The following is a 21,506-nucleotide window of genomic DNA, read 5'->3' as shown; positions in this document are numbered from 1 at the left end:
CCCTCCACGGAGATCTGCGTGGTTAGCACAGTGGCCTTGATATCTTGATATTTAAGAGATGGGTTTTCCCATCTGAGCCTTCATTTTCTCATCTGGAAGGTGGGCGTTATTCTCCCTATCCCCAAAATCCCTTTTCCGAAAGCCTACTTCCTTACTTCTCTCTCTCTTCATCCCCTCCTTCAATCAAAACAAAGCCCTAGGGTTTTTGAAGTTTTGCTGATTTTTTTTTTTTTTTTTTTTTTTTTGGTAATTAATAACCCCTGGACTACTTAATTTCTGCATTTGTGTTCCTAGATTTCAGATTCCAGAATTATTCAAGCTTTTCCCTCAAAACTAGTTATTACCCCCATCTAGCCTGACTCCACCTGGATCCTAGGTGCCCAATGTGAGGGATGCCACCTGACCTCCTGGATCTAGCGCCCACCCAGGGCAGGTCCTCCAGCTGTGGCCACTCAGCCAATATCTGCACAGGTGGACGCTGGGGCTCAGACCAGACGGTTGCCTGGTCAAGGGCGGGCCCTTGATCAATCAGCCGGGCGGGGAGAGGGAAGGAGCCAGGGAGAAAAGGCAGAGAAAAAGGGGGCAGCGTGGCAGAAAGGAAGAGGAAGGGGCAAGTATCAGAGTCAGCGACATGAAAAGGGAAGGTGTAGGAGAAAGGAAAATAGAAAGTGGGTGAGACTGTGGGAGGGGGAGGCTGGGGGAGAAAATGTGGGTGTGTGCGCGCTGAGAGAGAGAGAACGAGAGAGAGAGAGAGAGAGAGAGAGAGAGAGAGAGAGAGAGAGAGAGAGACTTGGAGAGGGAAGAAAGGGAAGGAGCGTTGAGAGCAAGGAGGAGCGAGTTGGGGGCGGAGACGAGGAAGTGGGTGCGAGGCTCGGGGCGCAGGCCGTGCGCGCGCCGCCCGCTCCATCCCTGCCCGGAGCGCAGCCGGCGCGGGCGCTGGACCAAGGCAAACCCGGTGCGGAGCCAACGCCCGCCGCAGCAGCACCAGGTAACGCGGCCGCCGCCTCCCCGCGGGGCCTCGGCTCGGGGTGGGGTCCCGGGCGGGCTCGGAGACCCGGCTTGAGCTTGCGGCTCCGCCCGTGGGGGCTGCTCCGGGATGCCCATCGGCCGTCGTGGCCCCGAACCCGGGTTCGAGCCCCGGCCCCACCGCTCGCTGGCTGTGCCTGACCTTGGGCAGCTGCCTCCGCCTGGCCTGCCAGCCTCAGTTTCCTTCTCTGTGACCCGCGGGGGTCGTGCCTGCCCCAAGGGGGGAGTTGAGAGCTCTGAATGCAGCCCCGGTCCACGGCAGTGCTTGGGGCGCGGGTCGGCTTTGTGTCCCCTCTGCCCGCAGAGGGGTGGATTTGGAAAGTCCACTTGCGCCGAAACACTCCCCGTTTTGTCTCCGGGTCTGGGTGGTGGCATTTTCTCGCGGCGATGTGTCTGTCGGAGCATGGAGCAACTTTCTGCTAAAGGGAAGCCAGCGGAGGGCGGGGGGCTGGTGGGGAGGGGGCTTCTATGCCTCAGGGAACCAGAACGACCTGCCTTCATCTCTCTGGGCTGCCGCCTGCTGCCCGACGCCCGGAGCGACGACGGGCAGCGCTCAGCGGTCGGGAGTCCTTGCTGGGGACATCTGGAGGGGGATTCGCCTGTGGGATGAGCCGCGCAAGTGGCCTCTGATAGGAATCCCAGTTTCGACAGTGACCTTGAGCTCGAGAGCCTCAGTTTCCTTCTCCATGAAAAGGGCCATATTAATCCCCTGCCCTTCCATGAGGTGTTGTGAGGCGAAGGAGGTGGAGCAGGAAAGTGCCTGTGTGCTGTGGTGTCCCCAGCGGCAGCTGTCATGCCCTAGCTCAGGTGGGTCCAGTCCTGGCACCAGTTACCTCCTGGGAAGTCATCTGTATGCTCTAGATCCCCTCTGTGTCCTTTGCCAGAGATGGTCAATCAGTGGAGCTGGGTGGTGACTGGGTGGTGATGGACATGAAGCAGGGCCTGGGGAATGTGGGGGGCCCAGAAGCTCCAGCCTCCACTCCACACCTATCCTGAGGCTGATGCTCCTCTAAGACATGACGTCTGTCAGATGGCAGTTTCTGTCCTGTGAAGACTCCTGGCATAATCTCTCAGCACCTCAGTTTCCTTATTTATAAAAGGAAGTTATAAATTCCTACCTACTAATGAGTTTCCTGTCCCCGGAGGTTATCCAGGGCAATCGGATAGATTACATTTTTTGACATCTCTGGGTCTGGATGGTGGCATTTTCTCCTTATATCTGACCTAGGATATAAGGAGAATTCCATATTGTGAGAAAATAACCTATCTCGAGAACCTGCTCCTTGCAGGCCTGGTACTCGGTGTACTGCAAGTATGGCACTGGCTAGAGCCACCACAGCAATCCTGGGAAACTGGTGCCATCAAACCACAATTTACAGATGAGGAAACTGAGGGTCCCAGAAGTAAATGATTGCCATGTGGTCACACTGGTAAGAAGTGCCTGTGCAGAGACTGGACCCAAGTCTGCCCGCCTCCAGGATGCTTCTGGTTGTTATCGTGCTGGCCCCAAAATATGACTGTATAAGTTAAGGCGGAGCACAGGGCCTGGCACTTGGCACGTGAACAATCAGCGCTGGCTTCTTATTCCATGTGTCACATGAAGGGCTGCTACAAAGCACTGGAGAAAGTGAGCCCAAAGGCTGGCAGCAGGGTTGCCGCACTCTTGTCTGTGATTTCTCGAAGGGTCTGGAAGGAAGGAAGGTCACACTACTCAGTACTACATAGGAAGCAGATATCAGACTGACTCACCTGAGCCCACCAATTTCTCTGCTTTCTCCTTCACCTTGTCCCAGTTAACCTTGTCTTTATTCATCTCAGCCTAGGCTGATTCTCCTGAGCTCATAGGCACATCCCACTCTCCATCCTAGGCTGATGATTAACTACTGACCCTCCCAGGCGATGAGTCCATGGGAAAAACAAGACCAGCTGTGGTCCATCTCCGCCAACACCCCAAAGCAGGGGAAACGGGATTAAGTTCCAATCCCAAGGATTTAGTTCAGACTTGAGGAAGAAAACTCTGATGATGGGGAGAAGGGCGTCCCAGCAGGCTAGAGAACTTCCTTTGCCAAAAATGTTTTAAAGAAGAAAAGTACATCCAAATGAAAGGGTGGAGATATGAACAAAGCCTCTTTCATGTGCAGAGATGTTCATCAACAGTCAGAAAGTGCCTAAGTGTCCAACAGGGAGTCAATAAAGTTATGGAACAGCCACGTGACTACCAAAAGTGGAGAGTTTTTAATGAATGGAAACATGTTTTGTGTAGGCATACAGATGGCAGGGTCCCAAATATGTGACAAGAGCTTAGAGAAAAGACTGGCAGGACCTAGGCTAGAGAGGGTTAACAATGTTTGCCCACGGATGGTGAGGTCATGAGAGATTTGTTCCCTGAGTGCTTTTTCTGGACTTACCAGATTTTATGCAATGAACATGTTCTTTAATAATTAGTGGACTACCTGGCTTTGAGTTCTGAGAGCAGGAAGGAGGGTGCCTGACTGAAAAAAGAGGTACTGGCTGGGTGCGGTGGCTCATGCCTATAATCCCAGCACTTTGGGAACCACTCGAGGTAGGTGAGACCATTCTGGCCAACACGGTGAAACCCCATCTGTACTAAGAATACAAACATTAGCTGAGCGTGGTGGTGCGTGCCTGTAGTCCCAGCTACTCGGGAGGCCAAGGCAGGAGAATCACTTGAACCAGGGAGGCAGAGGTTGCAGTGAGCCAAGATTACGCCACTGCGTTCCAGCCTAGTGACACAGCAAGACTTTGTCTCAAGAAAAGAAAAAAAAAAAAAGGTACCATATGGTTCAGTAAAATGGGTGCCCTGTCTCTGAGGGTGGCCTGTCTTCGGCCTACAATAAAGACTAAATTGTCTCTAAAAGGGTTCAAGTAATGTTTTCCAGATTGAAGTTTTTATCATCTGCATGTCTTCTATCTTGTCCCCTTCAATTCTGATACATCCTTTATCCCATTGTCAGTGTGATAACACAGATCTGAGACACTGCTCCCCTGCTCAAAAATATTCCAAGACTCATCATTCCCAAATGGATCAAGACCAAAGTCCTTAGACTGACATACATGGCTCATCGTGGTCTAGTCTCTGGCCAGCCTTTTCGCCTCCAGCTACCCCACCCACCCACCCTCCCTCTGCTGGTCCACCTACGACAATCTACATCCAGCTGGCTGAATTAACTATGTTCTTGCCCACCTCCAAACTTCCCACTTGAAACTTCTCTTGCCTGCAATGCCCTCCTTTGCTTAGCAACCTCATCCTACTCATCCTTCAAGATTCCATTCAAACCAGATCTTCTAGGACCCCACAGTTTACAGGTATGCTCCACCCCCAGGGCTCCTTGAAGATAGGGATGATGTAATCAGCCTCCTCTGAGGATGGGGCTGACACGTGAAGGCCTGTCAGTGATAAGGGCACCTCTATTTGAGGCCTAGCAGGCCCCTTAGAGGAAAGAAATACAAAATTGTTAATATCAGTAGTATCTGCTATTTGTGTTCTTACTATGTTCTTATGATAACCCTATGGGACTCACTTTCAGATTGGAAACCAAGCATCACATGTGTTCAGCCACTTGCCCAATGTCTCACAGAATCTGAACCCTGGACATCTAAATCCAGAGCCTACACTCCTAATCAGGTTCAGGAAGAGTTGACAGATTCAATCAACCAACATTTAAGCAGGGATCAGAGATGCTGTGAAAAGCAATGCATCCCTCCTCTGTAAGGGTAAAGAAATGGCACAAGAATGACCTCCGAAGTGCAAGGGTTTATGCCAGACACTTGGGACCAAGACATATGTAAGATGCCATCCCTAGAGGAAGCTTACAGACAGTGGGGGGTGGGGAGAGTAGTGTGTAAGCAGGGTCTTCAGGGCTTTGATGGGGTGTTTAGAAAACTGTGGGACCTCAGGGGATGCGGGGTGAAGGCTGCCCAGAAGGGATGATGCTTGAAATAGATCAGGAGGCCGGGCGCGGTGGCTCAGGCCTGTAATCCCAGCACTTTGGGAGGCCGAAGCAGGTGGATCACAAGGTCAAGAGATCGAGACCATCCTGGCCAACATAGTGAAACCCCGTCTCTACTAAAAATATATATATACAAAAAAAGTAGCTGGGCGTGGTGGTGCGCATCTGTAGTCCCAGCTACTTGGGAAGCTGAGGCAAGAGAATTGCTTGAACCTGTGAGGCGGAGGTTGCAGTAAACCAAGATGGTGCCACTGCACTCCAGCTTGGCGCCTGGCGACAGAGCAAGACTCTGTCTCCAAAAAAAGAAAGAAAAGAAAGAAAGAAAGAAATCAGGAAAGATAAGTAGAAATTCATCAGGTGAGCCAGGGAGATTGGGCTAATGGTTCTCAACTGAGGACATTTTTGCCCCTCGGAAGACCTTTGTCAACATCTGAAGACATTTTTGATTGTCACAACTTGGGGAGGGGGAGTGCTGGCATCTAGTGGATAGATACCAGGGATGCTGCTAAAATTCCCACAATACACGGGACAGCCATCATAACAAAAAATTATTCTGTCCCAAACGTCAATATTGCCGAGGTTAAGAAACCCTGGGTTAGAAGAGAAGAGCATTCCTGAGCAGCGATCAGCTCATTCAGGTGCCCACAGGTGCTTACCGAGGGCCTTCGAAGCACTGGTCCTTTGAGCCTGTGGTTGTTCTGTTGACCACCTGGCCTCCCAGCCTCCCCTCTGCCCCAGTCCCTCAAGCAACAAGAGTGGTCTTCTTTTTTAACATAAGAGCTCTACAGAGATATAATTCATTTACCATAAATGTCACCAATTCTTTTAAACTACAAGTCTATAATTTTTAGGATATTCACACAGAGTTGTGCAGCCATCACCACTACCTGATTTCAGACCATTTTCATCATCCTCAAAAGAAACCTGTCCACGTTAGCAGTCACCCTCTATTCTACCCCCCGCTTCCACTTAAGGCTCAGCAACACAGGTCTACTTTTCCTCTCTATAGATTTGCCTATTCTGGACATTTTACAAAAATTGAATCTTGCAATAGGTTTCATGGCTGATTTCTTACATCTAGCATGTTTTTAAGGTTCATCCATGTTGTCGCATGTATCAGTACTTTATGCCTTTTTATGGTTAAATAGCATTCCTTTGTAGGGATAAGCCACATTTTCTTTATCCATTCATAAGTTGATGGGCATTTGGGTTGTTTCTATTTTGGAGCTATAATGAAATAATGTTGCTGTGAATATTTGCATAGAGGCTTTTGGGGAGACGTAAATTTTCATTTCTCTTGAATATATACATAGAATTAAAATGACTGGGTCACACGGTGATGTAGCTTTGACCTGGCACCTGTTTGAGGAATTGCCAAACCGTTTCCAGAGTGGTTGCACCATCTTACATTTCCTCAGCAGCACGTCCTTTCCAGAGCTTCTTAGGTCTTTTGGATGCTAGCCATCTTTGTGGGTGTGAAGTGGTATCATTGTGGTTTCGGTTTACATTTCTCTGAGGGCTAATGAATTTGAACATCCTTCAGTGTGCTTGTTGGCCATTTGTGTATCTTTCTCGGAGAACTGTGTATTCAGATCAGAGTCACCTTTTAAACGTCAATTCCCTTACTTGTACTGAAATGCAAACTCCACAGAAATCTATCAGGAGCTCCCATCAGGCCCTGCCCACATCCTTGTCTGCATTTGTCTTCACTGGGGTCTGGCCAAAGCCTCAAAAGGGCCAGTTCATTCCCCACCAGCCCTCTGTACTTGCCAGTTCCTCCGCCCTGCTTGCCCTTTGCACAGCAGCTGGAGGATCAGCCTCAGAAAGGCCCTCCTTGTCCTCCCAATCTCAAGGACACTTCTCCAGCCGCCCCTCACCCCCCAGCACACTTCAAGTTTCCTTTGGTCGTATTTTCCTGTCTGATAAGATCTTGAAGAACTCCAGGTGTTTCTACACCTTTGACTCACTCCGTAACCCTAGGTAAGCCACCTTCCCCCTCTGAGCCTCAGCTGCCCCATCTGAAAACCAGAGGAAGTAGGACTGGCTTATCTCAAAGGACCTTTCCAACTCTGCCCCTATCTGATGCTGTGTGGTAGCACTGCCAGGAGGGTGCGGGCCTGGCGCCATTGCTGTGAGAGGAGGGTGTCTGGAGCCAAGTTGGTCACGGACTGGAGCAGGCAGCATGACTGATTATTGCCAGCCCCATGGGGACAGTCCAGGAGCTTATGGCAGCTTTGACCTGGCACCCAGCCTCCAAGAACAGGAGCGAGGATGGTACACACCTCCAGCTCCAGCAAGGATTGGACACCTTGTCCACTTTTGGCTCTGGAATTGCCCACTTTTTCCTGGGAGAATGATCTACCGCCAAAGCCTCTCTGAGCACAAGGGCCATTCATTCACACATTGGGTCACTCACCAAATCTTTCCTGGGGCCCTGCTTGTGCTCACTCCTGGGCAGTACCCTGAAGATACAGCAAGGGATACATCTGACGAAAGATTCCAGCCTAACGGGGAAGGCAGACAGGTGCGTGGAGCACAGCAGCTAGACACAGCGTCTGGGTATTCCAGGCGTAAAAAGGACGTGCACAAGGAAACAGAGCTGTAAAACACCCAGGGGTGCTCAGGGCAGTCAGAATAATTAGGCTTTACCTGAGACCCCGGGGCAGTGGGGGCAGGTAATAGAGGAATCAAGGGCACAGACCTCGAAAAGTCCTCAGTGCCAAGCTGAGGCGTTTGGATTTTGTCCTGCAGGCAGTGGGAGCCACAGAAGGATTTTTCTTTCTCTATCACCCAAACTGGAGTACAGTGGCGAAATCACAGCTCACTGCAGCCTCGACCTCTTGGGCTCAAGTGATCCTCCCACCTCAGCCTCTCAAGTAGCTGAGGCTACAGGAGACCCCCACCATGCATGGCTACTTTACTTTTTTCTTTGCAGAGACAGGGGTTCTCTGTGTTGCCCAGGCTGGTCTCAAACTCCTGGGCTCACGCAATCCTCTTACCGTGGCCTCTTAAAGTGCCAGGATTACAGGCATGAGCCATCGTACATGGCCTGCACAAAAGGATTTTTCAGCTGAGGATAGAGGCGATCAGGTTTGCATTTTCTAAAATGCCTTTTCTCCAGACAGTGCAGAGGAGGGTGGGGCTGAGGAGAGAGCAGGAGGCCAGGAACCTAATCAGGATGCTCTGCCTCTTGTTCTTTGTCTTGTGCAGGGAAGAAGGCCAGTACTCCGCAGCTGGAGAGGAAGGGACAGCTTCAAAGCTGAGAGGGAAAATCATCTGAAGGGGGTATGGGTTGAAGGAAAGGAAGGAATCTAAGTAATGAATGACACAGGAACAGCTGATGCCAGCTTCCCGGGGTTCCTGCAATGACCAAGGAGGCACAGGAGCTGCGGGAGCTGGCATTTGAGCATGGCATTTTCCAGGTGGTGGGAGAGGGGGTGTAGAGGCAGCAGGATAGGGAGGTCCAGACCCAGGGATCTTTATATGCATGAGCACAGAGGTGTAAGAACTCAAGAGGGTTAAAGAAACAGTGAGATGCTTTGGATGCCTGGAGCAGATGGCAAGATGGGAGGGGAAACTGAGGCTGGAGCAGGCAGGTGGGGCATCCATGCTTGGCATCAGAGGGCTGTTAGAACCCAGAACAGGGGTCCTGGCTACAAAACCACTGATGGTTGCTTCCAGGCGCAGAGCACTCGCTGCCCTGAGAAAGCCCATTGTTAGAGCTAGAAAGTTCTCCATGCCTTACCACACTCCAAGGGCCAGAGATGGGTGCCTGTCAGCCTGATTGTAAAACAGACAGAAGGCAGATTGCCCCAAACGACTGACCAATGAATGTGATGCCAACTGAGACCAAGCTCTCAAAGCGATTATAAAATGGGGAAGAGTGGTTAGAAAAGAAGGAAATCCCAAAAACTGACTTGGCTCTCCAAGAACGCCAGGAACACACCGAGATCATAGATGGCAGCTAGCAGAGGACTTTTGCAGTGACCGCAAGATATTTTTGTTTAGGAAAAAAAAAAATGAGCCAGCATTTTTAAATGAGGAGATTCCGTTGCAATGTTAGGACATTTTATTTCAAACCCAGAAAATTTTACTTAACATCCAGATTTCCAGCTTCTGGAGAATGTGAAGCTCTAATGGCACTGAGCCCATAGTGGCCACAGCTGCATAGCGGCTGCCCTTCCAGCTGAGCACCACAACCCCACTGTGGGTGTAGCCTGCTGCATTTCACCTCCCTGCCTGGGACCTGAGGCCCTGGAATCTGGGTCCCCAGGACCAGCCTCATCCCTGTCTCTGCCCTGCTACCTAGAAGCTGGGCCAGTGGGAGTTCCTTACCCTGCAGTCCCTGTGTTCCTGGAAGCCTCAGTCTCAGAGAAGGCTCCGTGGAGGTGGGATCTGAGGCCGCATTTGGCTCTGGAAGTCCTGCCGCCCCCGGCTCCTTTCAGTCACAGTACATGTTGGCAAGTTCAGTCAAATCCGCACAGAGACCCCACTTGACGTGCCTCACTCTTGAACTCCGGCACAGATTCCCTTTTTTTTTTTTTTTGCTTTTTGAGATAGAGTCTCACTCTGTTACCGAGGCTAGAGTGCAGTGCTGCAATCTCAGCTCACAGCAGCCTCAACCCCCCTAGCTCAGGGGATCCTCCTCACCTCACCCCCGCTAAGTAGCTGGGACTATAGGCACGCACCACCACACCCTGCTATTTTTTTGTATTTTTCTTTTGTAGAGACAAAAAAAAAAAAAACTGTATTTTTTTTTTGAAGAGGTTTCACCATATTGCCCAGAGATTTCACCATATTGAGCCCCGCCTGGGCTCCAGCAATCCACCCGCCTTGGCCTCCCAAAGCGCTGGGATTACAGATGTCAGCCACTGTGCCCGGCCTCCAGATTCCCTTTTATGAAGTAGCGCCTTTAACAAATAACCGCAGAGCTCATTTGGGACCATACTGCCTTCTTCTAAAGACTGATTAGATGGTATGTTTTTCCTTTTCACGTTTTGAGTAGATAAGACCTTCACGCAGTTCAAAAGTACAGTATACAAGGTGTGCCACAAAAGGCCTCACTGCGCCCTGGCCACCATCTGCCCATTCCCTGCTCAAAAAGAAGAGGCCTCTTTTGTTAACTTGTGGCTTATCCTCCCAGATTTTCTTTTGCAAATAAAGGCGCATATATATATATACATGTAATATATAAATAGTCTTATTTTTGGCCCAAAGGGGACTATATTATAGATAGTATTTTGCACCTTACATGTTGTTTTTTAGTCACTGTAGACTTAACTCTCAATGTACAAAACTATGAATAAAGAAATGTGCAGGCCAGGCACGGTGTCTCAAGCCTGTGATTCTAATACTTTGGGAGGCCAAGGCAGGCAGATGACCTGAGGTCAGGAGTTTGAGACTAACCCGGCCAACGTGGTGAAACCCCGTATCTACTAAAAATACAAAACTTAGCTGGTGTGGTGGCAGGTGCCTCTAATTCCAGCTACTCAGGAGGCTGAGGCAGGAGAATCGCTTGAACCTGGGAGGCAGAGGTTGCAGTGAGCTGAAATCGCGCTATTGCACTCCAGCCTGGGTGACAAAAGCAAAACTCTGTCTCAAAAGGAAAAGAAACGTGGAAAGGAGACGGAATAACCAGTTTGACCATCGGGCTTCTCCAGGAAGTCCCTGAGATGGTTTTTGTTTTGTCTGTTTGTTTCGTGAGACAGGGTTTCCTCCAGCTCAGGCTGGAGTGTGGTGGCACAACATAACTCGATGCAGCCTCCACCTCCCGGGCTCAGGTGATCCTCCCGCCTCAGCCTTCCAAAGGGCTAGGATTACAGGTATGAACCACAGCACCTGGCCCCTGCTTTGTTAAACGCATTTGTTTTTGAAGTTCCAAAGAGACACAGCAGTAGTCAAGAACAGAGAATGATGGGCCCCACGCCCTCTTTTCCCAGCCTCACTATTTTCGGCATTTTGCCAGTCGCCTTTCATCCTCATCCCCACCACCACACAATATTTTTTGTTTGTTCATGTGACTATTGTAAAGAAAATTCAAGGCATCGTGGCACTATGCTTGTAAAAATTTCTTTCTTTCTTTCTTTCTTTCTTTGAAACAGAGTGTTGCTGTCACCCAGGCTGGAGTGCAGTGGTGCAATCTCGGCTCATTGCAACCTCTGCCTCCTGGGTCACTGCAATAAATTCAAGTGATTCTACTGTCTCCACCTTCTGAGTAGCTGGGATTACAGGCACACACCACCACACCCAGTTAATCCTTTCAATTTTAATAGAGACGGGGTTTTACCATGTTGGCCAGGTCTCAAACTCCTGACCTCAAGTGATCTGCCCACCTCAGCTTCCCAAAGTGCTGGGATTATAGGCATGAGCCACTGTGCCTGGCTTCAGTGTTTGTGTTTATTTCTAACTGGTGAGCACATAGCACCTTCCCATTTCTGTAGCTCACAGAATGACAGAACGAACACAATTCCTTAACATAACCTAACACCCGATTGACTTTCAAGTGTCCCTGATTGCCTTGAGATGACTTTGTACCATGATTATGTTCACATCAGGATCCAAGCAAGGTCCTTTTTAATGCTTTCAAAAAGCATTAGAACTCCCCTACAGAAATCCTGCCTTTACCATTCATGGACTGAGCAGAACCGGGAAGGCTGGACACTTCTATAACTTGATGCCACTCTTCCAAGGAGTCCGAATTTTACTAACCACAGGAGCAGCTCCCTCGGGGTGACAAACTCTGATGCTTCCGAGGCCAGGCAGCTGGTGTCACTGCTCAGTGTCACTTCCTGGTGGGCCTGTGTCTGACCAAACAAGCTCCTAGCACCAGGCTCCAATCCAAAGGGGGCAAGTGGGAATGAGGACCAGGGCTGTTTTTCAAGACTAATTGGAGCCAGGCCTGTAGTCCCAGCTACTCGGGAGGCTGAGGCAGGAGGATAACTTGAGCCCAGGAGTCCAAGAACAGCCTGGGCAACATAGATCCTGAATCAAACAAAATTAATTTTTTTTAAAGTAACTGGAAATCTATACTTTTCATATGAAATCTCCTGATTGTTAAATATTGTTTTTTTAGAAAAAATTATAAACATTATTTGAGCCAAAACAGCACTCCTCAGTAGACTGAATTCAGCCTGTGGCCATTGATTTCATCTTTGCTTTCCAAAAATTTGAAAACTAGGGGAGACACATGTTGTTGGAAGGAAATGACCTCCCCATCTTTGGAGGCAATCAAAGAGAGGCAGCCTGGCTATCCATCTGAAATACTGGACAGGGACGACTCCACTCTCAGTGACCACTAGGCTGTTTCCTGTCCTCAGTCCTACTAATGGTTGATTCAGAAATCTCATAGCTTCTCCCCACCATACACACACACACACACACAGAGGCACCTTCCCCTCAGACCAGCAGTGTGCCTCAGAGCACTGCAATAGCCAGACTGCAAATGCCACCACCTGCCTGGAGCAGAACCCTCAAGACTCTTCAGCCCACCAGAGACCCTTTGAGAGTCTACATGATAAAGCCTAATCCTCACCTTCATTGTTGGCCAAAGACCGGCCACATCAGAATGACAAAAATCTCTTCCAGGCGGACAGCTGCCTGGGCTGGTTCTTGACTTGCTTTGCCAGGCCATATCCAGACTTGGGCCTGTAGCAATGCTTACAAAGCCTCATCTGAATGCAGAGATGGATGAACAGACACAGGCCCTGCCCTGGGGTGCTTACACTCACCTGGCAGGGTCCAGCAGAGAAAGAAAGAATGGTACACAGGGGATTAATGACAGGTATGGTAAATGCCATGCCGGAAGTACAGGATGCCAGGAATGTATAACCAGACATCTAATGTCTGTTGAAAGGGCTGCGTGGGGGTGGGGCAGTGCTTTGGGACGCTGGAGCACTGATGTGGCTGGAAGCCTCTGAGTGAAGAAAAGAGAAGTTGGGGATTCATATGAGAAAGTTCCCAGGAGCCAGATGGATCGCCCAGGGCTTTGTGGGGCACTGCATGGATGTGGTTTTTCTCAGCAGAACAGAGGTTGCATAAGATAATCAACAGGTACACATGTTCTGGCAAGTGTTATCTGTTTGCTGTTATTATCTTAAAGGTGACCCAGCTGGTTGCAGGACTTCTGCCTGTAAGAGCAAGTTGTACCTTAGCGGAAGGACAAAACCTCCAAGGAATGAGGCTGGGGGAGAGAACACCGAGGCAGGGCTGGCGGGAGAGACAGTGTTGGCAGCAGACAGTGTTGATGCTGTTGCTGGTGCCCGATTCGTGTGGCCATAGCTGCTACTGATGGTGGAGGTGATGATGATGATGGAGGTGATGACAAGCCTGGAAAAAGGAACCTGGACTTCTCTGAACCTCAGAGCTTTTCAGACACACACACACACACACACACACACACACACACACACACACACAGTGCCAGATATAAAATACAAAAAGAAAACCACAAAATTGCAAGTATTAAATGTTCAGTTGGACATCTGCAAATGTAACATTATGCCAGCTGGTCAGAGTCAGATGCCTATGTCAAACAGTCATACACAAATTATACTTTCTTTGGAATATGCCTAAATTGCAATGTATTTATGATGCAATGAGGTATGACCTCCAAAAGAAAGAGGGTGTAGAGCTCTGTAAATGTCCTTAAATGGCTGTGACTCATTGGCAAACACTTTGTAAGATAGTAAGCCCCCCATTGATGGAGGTATGCAAGGAAAGCCAGGATGACTGCCTCTCTGGGGTGCTACAGAAGGGGTTCCTGAACATGAGGTGCACTGTGTTTTGTTTCTACCTAGAACTTTCCTATTTCACTATGGAGTGCTCATGATTCCTTTCCTTCTCCCCACCACACACACACACATACAGTTGCTGAGAGAGATCTTGGAAATATTCTAAGCCCATCTCCACATCTTTCTGCTGAGGCAACTGAGGGTGTGAAACTTGCTGGCGGTAACACAGCAAGTCAGAGTCACACCAGAGACACAAACTCAGGATCTGGATTCCCAGCCCAATGTCCTTCCAGTCCCAGCTCCTGCCTCTGGGCAGTTTTGCCCCTGGGTGGCAGGGACGTGGGCTTCTCTGAAAACATTGGCGATCCATATCTCATCTCCCCAGGAACCAAGACAGATTCTTCAGCTATCCCATCCCACCTCTGCCCTTGAAACTCCCTCCCTAAGCCTTTTCCACACTCGCCAGCCCACTGAGGATGGAGGACTTCAGCCAGGTCACAAAACATCATAAATCTTCCTTTCCTTATCTATAAAATAGGGATGAATAGTGGTACCCACATAATAGGGTTGTTGAAGAGATTAAGTGGGATAATGTACATGAAATATTTCAAACATTAACTGTCACTTTCAAAGTGCCCAATAAATGGGATATTATATTGTTATGATGGTTCTTTTCAAATGCATTTTGCCAACTGAGTATTAACGGGTCCCCCATTAGGTGCCTGTCGGGGAGCAAGGTGGAGTGGATCCCGGATCCTGGCTCCTGACCCTCGCCAAGTTCTCATTGCAGTAGGGAGAGACAAATAGTGAACCAATCGAGACGCACATGAAATGCTAGGAGGAGATGTTATAGAGGGTGCATTGAGCTGCCTTGGAGGGGTCCAGAAGGCCCCTCTACAGAGCTGATGTGTGTGCCAAGACGGGAATCTCCAGGTCATCAGCAGGTCACAGATCGAGCCCTGGGGAGGAGGAAGTAGGTAGTATCCAAGGAATGAGAGCCAGGTGAGGGGACCAAAGTGCACCCCTGAGGCCTTGGGTGGTAAAAGAGGCGATGGAGCAGGTTACAGGGGTGCCGATCATGGGGGACCTTCTGAGCTGCTGGAAAGGATGTGAAACAGGATAGCACTGGTGAGGTAGAAGCAGGCAGGTGCTAGTGATTCAAGCACCAGCAGCAGGCTGGTCAGGACCTCTCGAGGATGATGGCTCGAACTAGGACTAGGATGAGGGCAGCAGCAAAGGAGAGTGGATGTGTGCGTCTGTATGTGTGTATGCATGTGTGTGTTTCACAGGCAGAATCTACAGGGGCTGCTGATGGGTTGGATGTCAGTGGTGCAGGAAAGACGAGAATCCAGAAGAATGCGTCAAGTGTTTAGTCTGAGCAACCAGGTGTTTGGAGGCTGGGGAGGAGCAGGTTAGAAAAAAGAATCAGGGGTCCTTTTCCAGCCCCTTACTTCATGATTTATATGCACTTTGTGCCCACACTATGCAGAATAGAAAAGTCTACAGAGACAGAAAATGGGTCGGTGGCTGCCAGGGGCTAGGGAAAGGGAGGAACTGGGAGTAACTGATAATGGGAACAAGCCTGCTTCTGGGGTGATGGAAACGTTTTGGAACCAGAGAGAGGTGGTGGTTGCACCACATGGTGAAGGTACTGAATGCTCCCCAAGTGGACACTCCAACATGGTGCACTGTTATGTTATGTGAATTTCACCTGTTTTATTTATTTATTTTTTGAGGCAGAGTCTCGCTCTGTCACCCCGGCTGGAATACAGTGGTGCAATCTCTGCTCACGACAACTTCTACTTCCTGAGTTCAAGTGATTCTCCTGCCTCAGCCTCCCAGGTACCTGGGATTATAGACTCCCCACCACCACGCCCTGCTAATTCATGTATTTTCAGTAGAGGTGGGGTTTTGCTGTGTTAGCCAGGCTGATCTAGAACTCCTGACCTCAGGTGACCCACCCACCGCAGCCTTCCAAAGTGCTAGGATTACAGATGTGAGCCACCACACCTGGCCACCTCAATTTTTTTTTTTTAATGTGAAAGAGAAATAAAGACTTTCCCAGACAAACAAAAACTAAGGAATTTTGTCATCAGATGCAGCTCCAGGTTCCCACATCCACTGTTGGCAGACGCCGAGCAAATGGTGTGAGTCTCTCACTAATAAGGAAACATCACAGCAAGAACTGGTCACGAGTCAGTGTCGGGGCTGGCTGGTTTCATGCCTTCTGTGGCAGGTTAGGCTGAGAGGTATGGATGTTCAAAGCCCTGCCTGCCTCTGTGTGGCCCCAGACAAGTGAGCTTTCCAAATCTCAGTTTCACCATCTATGAAATGGGAACATGACAGTCTCTGCTATATTAACCTCTGTCAGGCGCCTGGCATGTGGTGGGCACTCAGGAAGTGGAAGTGGCCAGGGTCCTGGCATCAAGTCCAGATCTCCCTCTTCCTCACTATGATGCCTAGGAGATGACACTCATCATCATGGAGTGTCTGCTCTGACCCTGCCATCTAGCACTGAGCTGGAGGACACACGTCTCAGGGGTAGTGAGGCTCTTCCCAGTCTGTGCCAACAATGCCCATTAGAGAATCCGCCCCAAATTCCAAATTCCACACAACATTCGCTTTTCAGCCCATGCAGAGGGATCCCGCTAGAGGACTGCAGAGCTTGGAATAAGACGTGCTTGAGGACAGAAGCGAGAAAAGCCCTGCCTTTGCACCCCTCCCAACTCAGAAGAAATAAAGGGGCAGGACCAAAGCTCCTGGGAGGCTTGGGGCTTCTCTCCAGTGAACAGCCTCAGCCAGAAGTCTTTTCCTGCCTGTGGACTTTGACCAAATGTCTTGCGAGGAAGAAGTTAGACACTTGCACCACAAAGATGAAAGACATTTCAATGTTATCACCAGGGAAGAAGTGTCTTGTGCTGTTGATACAAACTGCAATCATGCCATCTCTTTATAAAACCCAAAGCCCTTTCTGTACCTGCAAAACCAAATACGTGGAGGCCGAGAACAGGGACTCTGGAGGCTGACGGACCTGGGTTCAAATTCTAACTTTGCCACTTAATGATTTTGAAACTTTGGACAACGTTATAAATTTTGCTGAGCCTCAGAGTCTGTGTTTATAAAATGTGGAAAAGAAAAATCTCTTGCCTCACAATGTTGTGGTAAAGATTAGATGAGATAATTCCAGGCCTGTCATGAAGTAAGCATTCTACATATGTTCATTTGTTGTAGTATCATTCTCATGGGCTGTTAACTGACTGACATCAACAGATATGGGGTCCCGGCCGGGCGAAATGGCTCATGCCTGTAATCCCAGCACTTTGGGAGACTGAGGCAGGTGGATCATGAGGTCAGTAGGTCGAGATCAGTCTGGCCAACATGGTGAAACCCCATCTCTACTAAAATATACATAACTTAGCTGGGCATGGTGGCGTGTGCCTGTAGTCCCACCTACTCGGGAGGCTGAAGCAGGAGAATCACTTGAGCCCGGGAGGCAGAGGTTGCTGTGAGCCAAGATTGCGCCACTGCACTCCAGCCTGGTGACACAGAGAGACTCCGTCTCAAAAAAAGAAAAGAGAGATGAGGTCCATTATCTACTACCGGTTTCCCGAGTGAACTTAGGGCTGATGATGGAACCTTTGATGACTCCTTATTACCTTCAGACTAAGTCCAAGCTCTCAAGCACTCCATCCCCAGCTACATTTTCCTCCTGAGAACTAGCTGGAGAGGTTGGCGGAGGCCAGATCACACAGGACATAGCAGATGTTGCCATTTCTTTTCTAACAACAGGAGGGGAATTGGAAGGCCTGGGCATGCTCAAAGACCAGGACAGTTGGATTGTAAAACCTGTACAATGATTGAGAGGAGAGGATGGGCCCTGAGGGCTATGAGCTTGGAGGTAGAGGAATTTTTGTAAAGGGACTCCTGGACTGAGTGGACCAAGCATCAACCCTTGCCCAGCCCTAGCCTGGAGACCATCTCAACCATATAGCCCTGTCCCACTCCTAAGAGAAGCTGGTCCTCCGGCTTCCGTCCTTTGTGTGTTCTTCCCTCTGCTCAGCGTGTCCTTCTCCTTCCATTCCCTACCTGTCAAAATATCTGTCTATTAGGTTTTGAGTAGGTGATACATACAGAAGGTACAAAGATTGAAGAGGTCTCAAGAGACACATGGTGAAAAGACGTCTTTCTCCCTTCCTGTCCCAGCACCCAATTCCTCCCGGGAGGCAGCCATCCCTACCCTTTCACCGCCACCCTCCTGCGCCGGACCTTGACCGACGTTAACATGTGTAGATGCGTGGGTATGCACACGTGTGTTCCCCTTGTGCATATCACGCTCAGCATCGGCACGCTTTCAGAGGCCCTCCCCCATCAGCCCAGACAATCTAAGTCTTTTGGATGGCTTCACCACATTCTGTCGTGTGCACGTTTATAGTTTCCAGACTTAGCCAACACAGGCAGTACTCTGGGGAATCACAGGACAGATTCCCAGCAGTTGCTGCTGGGTCAGTAGTCTAAGTGTTTTAAACACTTCTTGGGTTTTCCAGACACAAGAAAATGCTTCCTTTTGCAAATGCATGTGTGTGTGCATGCATACACCCTGGCACGCATACACCCATGCATGTGTGCACACACGTGCACACACGCACACACACACACAGAGTTGTTGCCCACCACCACCCTCAGAGCCGAAGCTCCAGTGTCCCATTTCCCACACCTGTGAGGCCTCCACCCACGGCTCTGATTAGCCATCTCTTGCTCTGTCTGAACTTCTAGAGGATTGGGACCACGGCACCCTGTTCACATGTATCCCCAGGCCCTGCCTCAGGGCTTGCCTCGGGCTCCTGGGGAAAGGCAAGAAGGAGCCCGAACTCCCAGCACATAATGGGCCATCAGCACTTTTTTCCCCCCAGATTTTTGTCTTATTTGTATAAATTTATGGAGTGCACATAAAATGATGTGACATACATAGATTGCATAGTGGTCACGTCAAGGCCTATCACATCGATCACCCAAATAATGTATATTGTACTTACTAAGTAATTTCTTATCCACCTCCTCACCCTTCAGAGTCTCCATTGTCTAGCACTCTGCCCTCTAAGTCCAGGTGTACACATTTTTTTAGCATCCACTTCTAAGTGAGAACACACACTATTTGATTCCAATTGCACTGGAGGGTATTATTTTAAGTAAAACAAGGCAGACACAGAGAGTCAAATATTGCAAAAGATAAGATTGCATTCCTTTTTGTGGCTGAATGGTATTCCATTGCGTGTGTGTGTGTGTGTGTCTGTGTGTGTGTGTGTGTGTGTCTGTGTGTGTGTGTGTGTGTCTGTGTGTGTGTGTGTCTGTGTGTGTGTGTACCACTGTTTCTGTTTACTTCCTTCCCTCCTTTCCCTTCCTTCTTTCCTTCCTTCCCTCCCTCCCTCCCTCCCTCCCTCCCTCCCTCTTTCCTTCCTTCCTTCCCTCCCTCCCTCCCTCCCTCCCTCCTTCCTTCCTTCCTTCCTTCTTTTTTATTGAGACAGGTTCTCCCTTCCCCAAGCTGGAGTACAGTAGCATGATCTCAGTTCACTGCAGGCTTGAACCCTTGTGCTCAAGCTATCTTCCAGCCTCAGCCTCCTGAGTAGCCTGTACTACAGGCGTGCACCACCATGCCCAGCTAATTTTTAAACTTTTTGTAGACACAGGGCCTCACTACGTTGCCAGGCTGGTCTGAAACCCCTGGCCAATCCTCGCACCTCAGCCTCCCAAAATGCTGGGACTACAGGTGTGAATCACTGCACCCTGATACTTTTTCTTTATCCAGTCCTTCACTGATGGACATGCAGGTTGATTCCATAGTTTAGCTACTGTAAATAGTGCTGTGAACACATGAGCTCAGGTATCTTTTCGATATCTTGATCAGCATTTCTTAAATAAAGCTGTCCTGCCATGTAAGGGGGCAGAAAGGGCTCCCTGGGAAGGCCAGGGGTCATTTCAGCTCTGACTGTCTGGGCTGAAGCCACGTGGGTCCGCAGCTTGTATGGGGGCAGCCACTCTGAGCTTGGAAAGGCTCGTCTTCCTTGCAACACCAAAATAACTCCCTGCTTCTTGGGCCCATTTTGGGCTGATTGTGAAACTTTGAACCATTTTTAAAGTTTTGCTGAGCCTCAGCAACTGCATTTGTAAGATGCGGAAAAGAAACACCTCTTGCCTCACAATGTTGTGGTAAAGATCAGACGAGACGTCGCCAGGACTGTCATGAAGTAAGCATTCTATGTATGCTAACTGGTAGGAGTATCATTCTCATGGGTTGTTAACTGACTGGAATCAAGAGAAATGGGGTCCCGTATCTGCTGCCAGCTCCCTGGGTGATCTCAGGGCTGATGATTAAACCTTTGATGGCTCCTTATTATCTTCAGAACTAAGTCCAAACTCCCAAGCACTCCATCCCCAGCTGGATTTTCCTCCTGAGAACTTGCTGGAGAGGTTGGCGCTGATGCTGGGCCCACTTTCTGATACCCTCAATAGGCACCTGGAACATTTGAATTGGTCAATTACAGGGAAAAAGTTCTGAGAATGGATGACTCATAAGAATGAGGAACAGGGCAGTGCCAGGCAGCCACTTGCTCAGACCCACCCCCAGCTGCCACACCCCCGAATCCTGATGTACAGCAGGAGATCAGGGACCATGCGCCCCTTTTCCCACCTTCCAATCACATCACCGTCTGCTCGAACTTCCCTTCCACCTGCCGGAGGTGTCTCAGGGCTCTTGGGTTATCACCCACCATCTTTCTCCTCCAAACTTTCATAGCAGCTGTTCTCTCTGGAATCTGCTTGTCCCTTGTTCACTCCGTTACCTTGTTCCCATCTGCACAGAGCTCAACTCAAATATCACTTCCTTGGGGAAGCCTTCCGTAGCCACACCATGATACATTCGGGTGGTGCTATTTCCCTTTATGTAACTCTTTGCAGGGCTGCCATAAATAAGCAGCTCCACAGTAGGTCACGGATTTTGTCTCCTCCCACCCGTGTGATGACTGCTCTAGCCCGGACTCCAGCACAGCGTCTTCACCTGGAAGCTGCTTGGTGCGTGGCATGCACATGAATGCTATCTGCTGGCCACGCAGCTTTAGCCAATGACAAAAATGTTATTGGTAAGAACCTGCCACATGCCAGGCACTAAGGGTTTTCCATCCCTTTGCTGTCTTCATTTCACATCCAGCAAGTGAAGGAGGAGGTATTAACATCCCCACTTTACCAATGAGAAAACCGAGGCTCAGAGAGTTGGAAGTCACATGCCTAAAGTCACAAAGCTATTTCAGTGACAGCGCTGGAATTAGAACCCAGATCTGTCCAATGTCCGAGTCCTTGCTTTCAGCACAGGAGCTCTCCTTCATGCCTCATACTGTCGTTTCTGTAGAGTAAGGATCAAACCACCTACTTCTCAGGGTTGTCCTGAGGCTCACTCAGAAGGGGTGTCATGCACAATGGTCGCTGCATGGATGCCATTTTCTTTTCCTGTTGTACATTATTCCCTGGAAAATCAGATTTATCTTTCAGGCTGAGTGAGAAACCCAATCGAGCCTTAATTGATTCCCCCAGATTGCTGGCCGCTGGGGGGCAATTGCCAGGGTCCTGCAGGGCTGTGTCTGGGGTTTAACTACTTAACACCGTAAAAGGGGTTTCACTTCCTGATGAAAAGGGAAAAGACAGTATTGGACTTGATAACTTTGTAGGGGAAGCACATCCCAGTCCCCAGGTTGGTTGCTTTGCTCAGTGGCCTTTCCCCTCGGGTTTGCAG

The 21,506-nt window shown here is 49.5% G+C and overlaps 1 protein-coding gene across 2 annotated transcripts in view; it reads left to right on the top strand.

Moving 5' to 3' along the window:
- Positions 1-543: 543 nt before the first annotated feature.
- HRH2 (histamine receptor H2) overlaps positions 544-21,506 on the top strand; it is a 51,269-nt gene continuing 30,306 nt past the window's right edge. For both annotated transcript variants that reach the window (XR_745964.3, XM_010346640.3), the window contains exon 1: positions 544-988. The gene's annotated coding sequence lies outside the window, so the exon portion shown is untranslated. The remainder of the gene's footprint in view (positions 989-21,506) is intronic.

The sequence above is a fragment of the Saimiri boliviensis genome, chromosome 20 (assembly GCF_048565385.1).
Source record: "Saimiri boliviensis isolate mSaiBol1 chromosome 20, mSaiBol1.pri, whole genome shotgun sequence".
NCBI lineage: Eukaryota > Metazoa > Chordata > Mammalia > Primates > Cebidae > Saimiri > Saimiri boliviensis.
Note: the sequence above shows the minus strand (reverse complement) of the source record. Positions and strands in the feature narration are given on the sequence as shown.